Source organism: Saccostrea cucullata, unplaced genomic scaffold (assembly GCF_032062105.1).
Source record: "Saccostrea cucullata isolate Sc308-1 unplaced genomic scaffold, CSIRO_AGI_Scuc_v1 ctg119, whole genome shotgun sequence".
Classification (NCBI taxonomy): domain Eukaryota; kingdom Metazoa; phylum Mollusca; class Bivalvia; order Ostreida; family Ostreidae; genus Saccostrea; species Saccostrea cuccullata.
Genome location: NW_026929195.1, coordinates 299637 through 312379, shown reverse-complemented (window position 1 = coordinate 312379; position 12743 = coordinate 299637). Strand labels below are relative to the sequence as shown.

At 32.7% G+C, this 12743-nt stretch overlaps 1 long non-coding RNA gene across 2 annotated transcripts; it reads right to left on the bottom strand.

Moving 5' to 3' along the window:
• Positions 1 to 9976: 9976 nt before the first annotated feature.
• LOC134280054 (uncharacterized) lies at positions 9977 to 12410 on the bottom strand. 2 transcript variants are annotated; one of them, XR_009994827.1, is made up of 3 exons: positions 12368 to 12410; positions 10550 to 10703; positions 9977 to 10060 (listed from the first exon to the last, which is right to left on the bottom strand). It is a non-coding gene; the product is annotated as an uncharacterized LOC134280054 (long non-coding RNA). The 2 variants fall into 2 exon arrangements; XR_009994828.1 differs by lacking the exon at positions 12368 to 12410 and adding an exon at positions 11232 to 11260.
• Positions 12411 to 12743: the final 333 nt, after the last annotated feature.

Below are 12743 nucleotides of genomic sequence, written 5' to 3'. Positions count from 1 at the left end.
TTATATAAGAACGAAATCGGGTACAGTAGCCTGCATATAAGTGCATAATTTACTCGCACTTGATTTTGAAGAGAATTCGAACTATGAAAAAGCATTATAAAACACATGAAAGAAAGGGAAATTTAATTATTAATTAACTCAGGATAGCTGTTATTGATTAGAACACCTTAGGCTCTTCGTCAGCCTACTTTGTAATTCAAGACTGTATTTATTTGCAAAAGGTTATTAATGCAATATAATGATCATTGTTTTTAATTTTACTCTCATAAAGCTAACTGAAGTCTTTACATAAAAAAAAGTCCGCGTGACATTTGGCGCAATCCCTCGGCAATATGTACAAGACAATTTACAGACAAAACCAAAAAAAGTGATTACAGTTCTAACGTCTGGAAAAAAATTGGAGTCTGATTAACTTTTTGTTTAATTGTGATCATTTTACCTGCTTCGCTAAACGAAAAGTATACAGAAACGTTGTAATGGAGTAGAATGGTACTAAAATAGACCTATAAATAGTGAGAGCGTCAATAAAGCAGATTAATGCTAGTACTTACTAGTACTTACTCAATTGAAGCAATTGTGAGAAGTAATGAAAACACGTACATTTTCTGAAGAAAATAATTAATCTTAGAGAAAATGAGCGTAGGTTGCAGACACATGTCGACAGATAACAAGCGAATTTTTTTTTTTAAAGCTAGTTCTTAATGAATGAATTCTCTTAAAGATGAAGTCGGATCCAAAAATTTCTGCCATTTCAGAATATTTCTTTTTATCATTCCATCACTCCAATCAGAAGACAAAAATTGAATGGTGTGGAAATTATCCCATTCGGATGTCTTTGGTAGTAATTGTAAATTTTTCAATTACGAAATTAACCATTGCAGGCTTTGTAGTTGTGCGTTTTGCGGTGAGGTTGAAGATGGTGGTAGGTAATATGAAAAGAACAGGCTACGGTTTCCATACAAATTTGGCCCTGTATTTTTTCCTAAAATATTGAAGTGATCTAATAAATTAATATTGATGCTTTTTAGATCAGTGAAGTCCCATGTAGTTAGAACATACTAATCGTATTTTCCATATGACCTCTTAATTGCTAACTGTGACGTGACGAAGAAAGAAATTGGAATTTCTTAGCATGGTCTGAAAAAATAAAGACTTTTATTGTAAGATTACATCTAATTTGATGGTAAACCATCAAGGATTGACACAAATGACACCATTTTATTGTCTCTCTCTCTCAATAGGTGTCCAAATAACATACTAATTTTTGATTGAACTATATAAAAACAATGGAAACGTTTCGATAGTCCACGGAAGTTTCTCTGTGTTAGTTGGACACCTTGATGGGAGTGTGATTTATTTTTTTCGGTCAGTCTTTGACGGAAAACGATAACGTGATTCGAGATTCTAATCCATATATTGTCAATTGAATTATTATTCCCTCGAAACGGAGAGAGAATTCGAATGTCGAATGCTATTGCGATATAAAGGGGATGCTCTGCTTTGCGTTGCCTCTGTTTATGTAAGGCGGCTGCTTCAAAACAGAGCAATTCTTATATCGTTCCAGTAAATCATCTACCAAGCCCCTTTACTCCTCACTCAAATATCAACAGTAGTGAAGGAGAAACTTTTGGAGTATTGTGTAACGATACATTTGTGAAGTGGTGTAAATCAGAGTGGATACTTAAAAGTTCCAAGGTACTTTTGCTAAATATGAATTCACAAAATTTTACAAAAAATAACAACATAAAAACTTACAACCATTTCCATGATGAATTATGGTCCATGCTTTGGGTAATCATTGACGGCTGCTTTTTCAATAAATTTAGATGTACTTACCTACATGTAGTCATTTGTCATCTGACAAAATTATTTTGTTGAAAACATTCTGATTGTACACACAAGTACTCTAAAGATGATATTAAAAAGATACCTGGGTTTGTGATCGACAATATCTATGTGGGGTTTGGATACCAAGTCTTCCAACAATCTATTGGAATGAAACGTATGGAGATAACGAACAGTTTTCAAGATCAAAAGATAACGAACATTTTTCAAGATCAAAAGATAACGAACATTTTTCAAGATCAAAAGATAACGAACATTTTTCAAGATCAAAAGTCCATAAAACAATGCACAATAGGAGCAGAGCATGCGCATCTAAACACCTAAACATCAGAGGTGGGATGATGTACTATGGAGGAGTGATCATCCCCTGCCGACCAGTCACACCCGCATGTGCTCTTTGTCATGACCAGGAAATAACGGAAAAATTCATGTGTACTACTTGCGCCCTATTGACAAATTATTTTTTTGGTTTCATATGAAGCAGAATTTGATCTTTTAAGTGAAAAATCAACGTGAATGTAAACTCGACATTTAGATATATCGACGATGTATTGTTTATGACAAAATGGTTAATCCAATTCTTATGTGGATATGATATACATGAGTTTGAAATACAGAAATACAGAACTTTGACAGGTAATACAGAGTCTGACACGTCTGTTTCGTATTTTGATATTAAACTTAAACAAGACATGGAATTTAACAACTAAGCCGTACGATAAAAGTGATATCTTTAAGTTTTCAACTTCCCTTGCTTTTGTAGCAATATACCTTCACTACCTGTACACGAGGTTTATATATACTCAGTTGATTCGATACGCATTAGCATGCACTACGTATGAACCATTTCTAAAACTAGATAAGTTATTGACGATCAATTGCAAGTCGATGAAACAAGAATATCGGCAGTCTCGTTTAAAATCATCATTTCGTAAGTTCTATGGTAGATACAATGATATCGCCAGCAAATACTATCTATCATTAAGTCAAGTGCTGACTGACGTTTTTACTAGTTATCATAAAGCACTGATTTGTCGACAGATCTCCCCCGCTATTTCCCGATCATGACAAGGAGTACACGACGGGTGTGACCGGTCGGCACGGGATACTCACTCTCCATGGCACCTGATCCCACCTAAGATGCTGTTTGTAATGTACATGTATTTCATCATAAGTTTTTTTTTCACGAATAATGAACAATCTTGAAATGCTGCTTCATTAGCTTTTTGTTCAGTTCATTATATTTTAGATGCATACATCAAATATTACTAAACTTTGAGCCTTTAATAAGACGAAGCTGAAATTGAATTTCACAAAAAGGATAGCATGTTTTAGTTTCTAGTTTATACCATGGATTAAATTTTAGGTAAATTGATATAGTCTTTGAAGCATCTTTGCGCCTATTGCTATAGCTTGACTGGGTTCATTACAGCTGTCTCCATTGACAAAGATGCTTTAGTGAAAAAAATTTAATAACGTGGTTCAAAGAAAATTAATTAGAGTTATTTTATGTCCAAATACTGAACCATTGAGAAAACTAATACAATTTCAACTACAATTTTTTTTTTAAAAATCATTAAATCATTAAAATTTTACATGCGCATGATATTGTGCGCATTATATTTTCATATAATACCAAATTTTTAAACGAATTACATACAAATGGCATCTGAAAGGACTAGATCATTATAGAAAAGAATGAAAAAAAAAATTGCGTGTGACATGTTTCCTATAAATTTTTTAAAGCAAGAATTATGAATTTCTGCTTTTTTTAACACGTCTTTTTTCATATTCAATCTAAAAAATATTTATGGCCAAAAAGAACGATTTGTTTTATTTATGGTGTCCGATCTAAAAGCTTGACTTCCTGTATAATATTGTATTATAGACTAATTTTCTATTTTGTTTAAAACCAGAGCAGTGGTCCAAAACATGCTATTTTCACTTGAATGCTGAAAGGATAATCGAAAAATTCTAAATGTGCAGTTTGCATTAACCTTTCCGACCTGCAAACTGATTATTGGCTAGGCTTCTTTTAATGTTAATCCCATAAAATATTGACAGGTTAAGCCGAGTTCTAAATCAAAGATTCTCTTTTCTCTTTCGCTAAGAATATTAAATTGATTATTATGCATTCAGAAGCTAATCAAATTTTTAAGATGGCGATGATTGATGAAAATACTAAGCAATAAAATGTGTTTACTGTTGATAAATTACAAATTGGAATAAAAAATTATTTTTGAAGGACTGAATTTGCAATTGACTGTAAAATTTGTCTGTAGAAAGAGTTTCGCATCAACGAACAACGAAGTAGTATGGCGCATTACTAATGTTTTTGTAAAACAGAAACAAGTCTAAAATGACAAAGTATAAAAAATTGAATCCTTTAAGTTTCAGTATTATGTAAAAAAGGTTATCTTATGCACCATCAAGTTCTAAATTTTGATCACTGTCAGAGACACTATGGCTCCAATGTTTCGTCCTAGTACTTGTGAAAATATGACATTATTTTGCAATTATGTCACCACATGAAGGTCTATACGCTTGAAATCTAAATAAAGTTTAAAAACAATTATTATGAAATTAGCATAATACTAACTGGCAGAGTATTGGCTTGGAAAGGATCGGACTTATTAAATAAACTTGTTAATGCTTAACTTGAGCGAAAATAGGATTTTGTGATAAACAAACCTCTGTAGAATTTATTGAAAATTCTTTTACAAAATTAAATGGATAAACATCTGTACAAACAGTTTTGCTTTGAGATGAATGGAATTATCCATCCACACTGGGAAATTCGATGTGCATATATATGCATGTACATCCAACTAAATCAATTATTCACATTTAACTAACTATTTTTCATGTTTTGAATGCAGTTTGATGCAAAATTTGTATCAAGGGAAATAAATAACCCACCGCTATGAAAATATGATACATATAGTTAAAGGTCAGGGCAAAAAAGGTACTGAGTACACAGAAGACATAAAACTTTACTACATAACTCGATTGTGAATTTTTGTCTCCAGGGTTTCCGCATCTGACAGTAAATTGAGACCTTAATGTCGCTTGATGAAATATGTCGTGCAAGGTTTAATAGAATCTAAAATGGTGACTACGGAATGTCGATACCCGTTTAGCAGAACTGAGCATCGTTGAAAATATGCTTACCATATATCTGCTCAGACATAGAGAGAGAGAGAGAGAGAGAGAGAGAGGTGCTTCTCAGTACGGAATATTTAGTAAAAATATCTTTCAAGTAGAATGTGATTCATATCTACATACTTAGTCTAGGAAAGCTTTTGAAAGAAGGCGAATTTAAGAGTAAAGCTTGAAATTGTGCAGATATGTTCATCTTTGAAGACTATCTGAGTGCCTTTTCAGACTAGTGAGCTACTATTAAAATTGCGTATTATGCCTATCCTATGAATGATAACTGCATATTCAATTACCATGATTACATAGACCAAGTATGAAAGCAAATGACCTTGTTCTTTTTTTTTGACTAAATACCTTATTCTATTCATATATCATTGTCAATACCTGGAAATTGCCCTTGAATTGAAGGCGCATTATGGAATGTAAATGAGAAAGAATGCCCTATAAATGCAACTGAGCTCTCCGTTTTATCGTATTTATGGATGTACTTTTCGGAAAACACAACTGATAATAAAAATTTTGGGAGGTTCCGCGAAATGGTTTCCTGGTTTCCAGATATGATTCAACGATTAAATAGGGGGATTAACTTTAACCGAAAAATGATCTATTTTATTATTCTTTGAATATTTTGCAGAAATCACGTAATGATAACAAACATAGTCTAAAGTAAACAGTCAACATATCTTGACAAAAGTAAAAACGATAAGATAATAGGACGGAAGTGGTATCTTTAAAAATAGCTTTATCAAAATTTACGGTGTTTGTGTATGATGGAAGCTTATTTTGCAATTAGATAAAGTACTTTGAAGCTAGGTAATCCCTTCGAACAAAACAACTATACAAAACATAATGCAAAACTTTCCAAGCTTTAGAAGCAATAGGCCAGGAAAGATTTTATCGCACTATCGGAGGATTTACCAGTGCAGCACGGAATGCAAATAAGCAATGGAATCAATATTTACCATGAACACGCACACTATTGTAATTAGTACAATTTTACGCTGGGTTACACAATCAAAAATCTGTAACGAATTTCAGTCATGATAGCAAAACTTTTCCGAAATTCAATCTGAATAAGTACATGGAATCGATGTAAAATTAATTATCAGAATATTTTTAGAAACCTTTTGATAAAAGATCCGAATTTCATGCGTTGGAAATAGGTATCTGACACTCAATAATATTTCGGTATTTTCTCTGAAACTTCATATTAATTTTTCAAACGGATTCCATTCGATATCTTACATTACACATTTCACAATGCATTTTAAAAATGATGGTCTGATAATTTCTTAGTCTCTTTTTTTTGTTTATCTTCGATTCAATGCAGTCAGGCAATTCTTTTCTTTTTTACTTATAAAAGAAATGTTAACTTTGTGAAGCTCACAATATAGGACACCTTTAATTAGGTCAAGAATACAATGTTAAAGGATTTACGAAAGGCAAATATTAATAGCAGTTTCAACAATGTTCCTTACTCAAGATCTTGAAAAGATAAGAAATTGGTCCAAAGCTTGGGCTGTAGATTTTGATAGTGAAAAAAAACTGTTAATGTTGATTTTACTAGAAAACACATAAGTTATCCTAATACAATGTATTCAGTTTGGATATGGAGGTGATTATATAAAACAATCAAATACTCATGTTCATTTAGGATTACAATTTCAAGCAGATGGTTCTTGGAATAATCATATATTAAGTATATATGAAAAGGCATGTAAAAGATTGAATATTATTAGGTTACTGAAACATAGTGTAGATAGAAATTCACTAATAAAAATTTATTTTGCCTTTATAAGACCAATTTTAGAGTATGCTGATGCTGTATGGGACAATTGTACCCAAAGTAGTTTAGAATTGTTTGAAAAAGTTCAGATAGAAGCTGCCAGAATTATTACTGGGCTTAGAATTAATTCATCCAGAACTTGTTTGTATGGTGAACTAGGGTGGGAACCATTATATCTTAGAAGAGAAAAACACAAACTTCAATTGATGTATAAAATGATTAATGGTTCTGCGCCTGATTATTTGTATGATTTGATTCAACCTTGTTTTCCTGTTCAACATGCATACAACCTAAGGTCTGGATGTAATAACTTCGCCTCGCCCAATACGGATTTCCATTTCACACCCTGTATGAATCCGTATTAGGTCACTAACTGACTGTGTAACTAATATTATCCCGCTTCAGACAAATTTGTCGATTACTGATTGGATAAAAGCTAATCACATGACGCCCCGAAATTTTCCGTATTACGTCTCCGTTTCCATATTACGTCTCCGTCGAGGCGTAATATGAAAATCGGGCACGCGATTCCGTTCGAAGCGTTGTTATTGTAAGTAAAAATGGCGGCTAAGAAACGGTTAACGTAGGTAGTTTAGTTAAATTTCTTGTTACCGTAACGATATTTTATGTTGATTGTTATTGGATAAAACCTAATATTTTCCTAATATGCACAAATATTTTTTTTATATTGAAAAAGGTCTTCAGCGGGATAAATTCGTTACACAGTCAGTTAGTGACCTAATACGGATTCATACAGGGTGTAAAATGGAAATCCGTATTGGGACTCGGCTTCGCCTCGCCCAATACGGATTTCCATTTCACACCCTGTATGAATCCGTATTAGGTCACTAACTGACTGTGTAACTAATAATGTATACCAGTTTGTAAAACAATGTCATACTATAATAGTTTTATTCCCTCAACCATAAAACTTTGGAACAGTCTTAGTGAAGATGTAAAAAACTCTCCTTCGTTACCTATCTTTAAAGCAAAGCTTAAAAATTGGGGAGCAACTAATAAAACTTGTAAGTACTTTAACTTTGGTAATAGAAAAGAAAATATCTTGCATTGTCAGTTGCGAAACAATGCTAGTAATCTTAATGCACATTTAAAAATCATTTTTTTAAATCAGATATTCAATCATGTCAAAAGTGTGGATTTCATACTGAAGATACTGAACATTATTTTATCAACTGCCCATCATATAATGTTGAAAGAAACTTATTGGTAAAAAAATTAAATGATATTGGTGTTGTTTTTGAACTCGACACTCTCTTAAGAGGAAAATGTCAATACTCTTATCAAACAAATTGTAAAATATTTTCATAATTATGTACAAGAATTTATTAAATCTTCTAAGAGACTAAATTAGGGACACTGTTATATTAAATACTCTATTAAACGCATAATTTTTTTCCAAATATTTGTATTATTTTTTAGCTGGAACAGTATGTAAATAATATGTATACAGTTAGGGGGTTGTCATCTTTCTAAAATATAATATTGATAAATAATACTTGATCACATGTTGATTATCATGTTCATGTATTATTACTTACCATTGTATCTTGACTGATTATACAAGGAGAAGGTGTACATAAACCTTGCCTGTTGCCCAGTCCTTATTGAACTATTCAATAAAATATGTTTAAAGTAATAGCAGTTCTTCTCAACTACTCGACTACAATTTTTTCTCGGATTTAATTTTGCTGCCTAGTATTGACAAGAAGACTGTATTGTCATGAATCTGTCGATTTTATAATTATTCCACATAAAACAATTGGATTGAAGGCATTTTAATGAACTTCAAAAAAAGTTTCGATGTAAAAACATTCATGAAGAGTTTGAGATATTCTTACAAAAGGCATATGTAACTTTACATTAAAAGTATAGTTTGCTAAATCTTTAATCAATAACTATTATCATATTTGTTAAACTTTTACCCTGGAAACCGGTCACGGTAGCCTAGTGGTAGAGCGTTCTTTTTGTGACCGGGAGGCCCGGGTTCGCGTTCGCGGCGCCGCGTTAAACCTAAGACGTAAACATAGGTAGTGAATGTTCCTTCGCTTAACACTCGGCATTAGAAGTGTAATCACGGGTCTTTCGGATTTGTCCTAAAATATGTAGGTCCCGTGTCGCGGTAGGCGTTGGCACGTTAAAGAACCCTCACTGCTGAATGGCCCTGAGTGTCGAATATAGGTCTAAATTTGAAGCCCATCACCGGCATGCGGTGACGTCTCCATATGAGTGGAAAATTCTCGAGAGGGACGTTAAACAACATAAAATCAATGAATGAATCAATCTACCCTAGAAGATCACGAGTAACAAAGATATTACACTAATAACCAACACTGGGTGAAAAAAGTAGTTTCCCATCATGGGGAAACTTTATGGAAACCACATGGAAACCTCAAGTTTACATCATGTTTCCCAGTGGTTTCCACAGCGGATGCCAGGTTATTCTGCCAAGTTTCCGTGACACGGAAACCCCCTACGCTCCGATTCCATAAGGTATCCCGAACCACGGAAACCTCTGTAAACCTGAAGTTTCCCGAACATCCATGTAGTTTCCCGTAATGGGAAACCTAAAGATTCCACTGGTTTCCAGAATCAGGAAACTTGATGGAATCGGAGCGTAGGGGGTTTCCGTGGAATGGAAACTTGGTGGAATCTTAAGGTTTCCTTTTTAAGGAAACTACATGGAAGCTTGGGAAACCTCATGATTCCTAAAGTTTCCGTGACTCAGGAAACCACAGGGAATCGGAGTTTAGTGGTTTCCGTGGAATGGAAACTTGATGGAATCTTAAGGTTTCCTATTACGGGAAACTACATGGAACCTCGTGAAACCTTACGATTCCTAAAGTTTCCTTGACTCAGGAAACTATATGGAAATTGTGTAGCAGTTTCTGTGTGGCGGAAACTTGGTGGAATTATCTGGAGTCCCATTCCTGGTTGAAGTTACTGGGAAACTTCAAGATTCCCCAACTTTTCTTAAGGAAGCGATGTGAAATTATGTGTATTCTTTCAAAAATCTATCAAAAAAATTATTAAATGTAAGAGAAAAAAAACATTACCATTTTATATGTTTAATAATTCATTTGATGTACAGAAACTGTAACAGTATTTTTCAATGATATCAAAATACTAAATAAATTCATATATCTTAGATAAACAATGGAACAGTCTTTCACGTTTAAGTCCATTCATAAGCGTCATTAAGTACTTCTTTCAACATCAGTTCCCTGGTATTTCCTTCACATCACCTATGATCTGCAATATTCATACAAAATTTTCATATGATGTGTCAGAATTATAATGCTTGAATATAACTTAGAAATCTGAAAGATCAGTCAATGTTCTTTAATATACCAATATCAATAATTACTTTCCATGACCATGATACATATGATTTCAGCATTTAATGTGTCTCTTTAAAATTTAATGCTTTATGATAAGGAAAATTTTTTTACATAATATAAATAATGTTTTCAGCCTCATTATGTCAGTGAGAATATATTACAATTCCATAGAACCCTGCTTTAAGTTGAATTAGTTTGAGAGAAAATATACTCTTTATAATAACAAAAATATTAATAGAGAGAGAATTTTTTTTAATTTTTGATATTTGACCTAAAAAATTGGTTGAAGATCATTGCAGACCCTCCACACCAATTGCATAAAAGCTAGATTACACCAAGGGAGAAATATACTCTGGACTACGACTTTGAATAAAGATACACAGTACATTTTGATACTGACCTTTGACCTAGAAAATTAGTCCAAGGTCACTCTTCATCCTCTATCCACAGGCTCTCTGTAGTTTAAGTTTGAGAGAGAAATATGCTCAGAACAAGTGATATCAGATGGCGTGATGGGTAGACACACTGTCTAAGGGCATCCACAGAACAGGTCTCTAAAAACAATGCAATATATATGTATTACAGTATGGATATACATGTACTTGTATGTTAATGATTTATCATATGCTGCATTGGACACATATGCTTTTATCATGGTGTAAGTATACATGTATCTTATGAGTAATTTTATGCCAGTATTGCATGTACACTCGGTTTATAAACAAGTAATTTAAATTTTTTTTTTTACAAAAATTGACCAACATAATTTACATCCACTCATCATGTTCATGAATTGGTGGATCAAAATTCAGTCAGTTTTATAGATCTCTATGATATACCATAGACAACTTTCACATTTACAAAAGTTATTCCCCTTTGCAGGGTCAATCTGGGGTCAATCGGCTGAAGACGCTGTTTTCCCTCTATATAACCGTACCAACTTTGAGGGTCAATATCTTGGAAGTGAAATCTGTATGAACATGTTCATTATGATTTTCATGTTACCCCATACTCTGGCCATACAGATACAGATCGTAATTGTCCAATATCGTTTGAAGATTGAAAAAATACAAGTAACTTACAAAGGACAAAGTGAGAAAAATGAGCGATACACCGACAATTGGAGACAACTCTTAGCAATGTGAAATTTGTCTATTGGTGATGACAATTCCTTTTTTAATGTCACTGAAAAATTAAGAGACATTAAAAATTTAAGCCCTATTGTCATGCATGCATGCTGTTTTTTTAAGTATTTTCAACCAAACTATAAATTACAATTGCTTGTAATTGAAAGATGGATCCATTACACATTGCACCCCATTACTTTGAAAAAATGTAATGATTACAATGCATTACCATTACACATTACCATTACCCCAGGTCTGTTTTCAACCACATAACCTTTTACTATCATAAAATTTACCAAACTTTAATACTTCAAATAATTTCATTGAATACATGTATCTAAAAAATTGAGAAAACTCTAAAAACTTAGTGTCAGACTTACAGAAATTTATCTTTGGAGAGAAAAAAATCAATCATATAAAGATGTGCATAATGAGCCTTTTTTATTCATTTAGAACATATCGTATGTGCATCATTTCCCCAAGAAATTTTCAAAGACAATGGACTATTTGTGAGCAGAAATCATTGCTGTTTACTTAATACATTTGGAAAATTTATGAAAATAATCAAATAATTTCTTTATTTTTGATTTTAGATAATGCTAAAAATAATTTAATCTCTTACTAGTAATCCAACTGACTGTAAAATAAATTTTTTCTTAATCTCAATCTAAGGGCAGATCACTCAACTGCATAAAACTACCCAATATCAAAGTAGAGCTCTTTAGTGTACAGTTTTTAGAGCTTCCTTAAAGTCATCAAAATACTGACCAGCAAGAAATCAGTTAATAACATTTCCTCTTTTTCATTCAAATTTTTTGAGAGATCTCAAAGTTTTTTCCTCTTCAATTCAGGTTCGAGATGACAAAGTTTTACTGTAGTGTATGTATTAGAGAACTGATTGTATGTCAATCACAACAATACATACATAACATGGAGGGGGGCAAATTGTTTCAGCCCTAGCTTTTACATAAAACTTCTTGTAGCTCACAGTTGATAAACCACAGCTCAGTATTTAAAATTTAGAATCATTTTTTTTTTTCAGGCAATTGTTATACATACCAATCATGATTTAATTACACTGTACCACTTACCAAATGACCACATCCTGAATCATCATACATTTTATATGATTTTGTCTCACTGGTTTTCTTTTAAAGTCATGCAGTTTTCTTCTCTCTGAAATGATAAATTATGTTAAGGTACTATCATGACTATTGCATTCTAATTTAAACTAATTATGTAATAGCATTAGCAACAACAGGGACGGGCAAAAAAAAACAAAACAAGATGCGCTTGTAAAACACTATGTGCCCGGCGGCAACAAAGTTTCGAAAAAGCAATTTTTTTAGCATATAGGTCACAGTCAAGATCACATAATCATTGTCCTTGTTGTCACGTGAAAGCACTTCATAAGTGGAGTATGCATACTAAATATGATGTCACTATCTCATATAGTTCTAAAGTTAT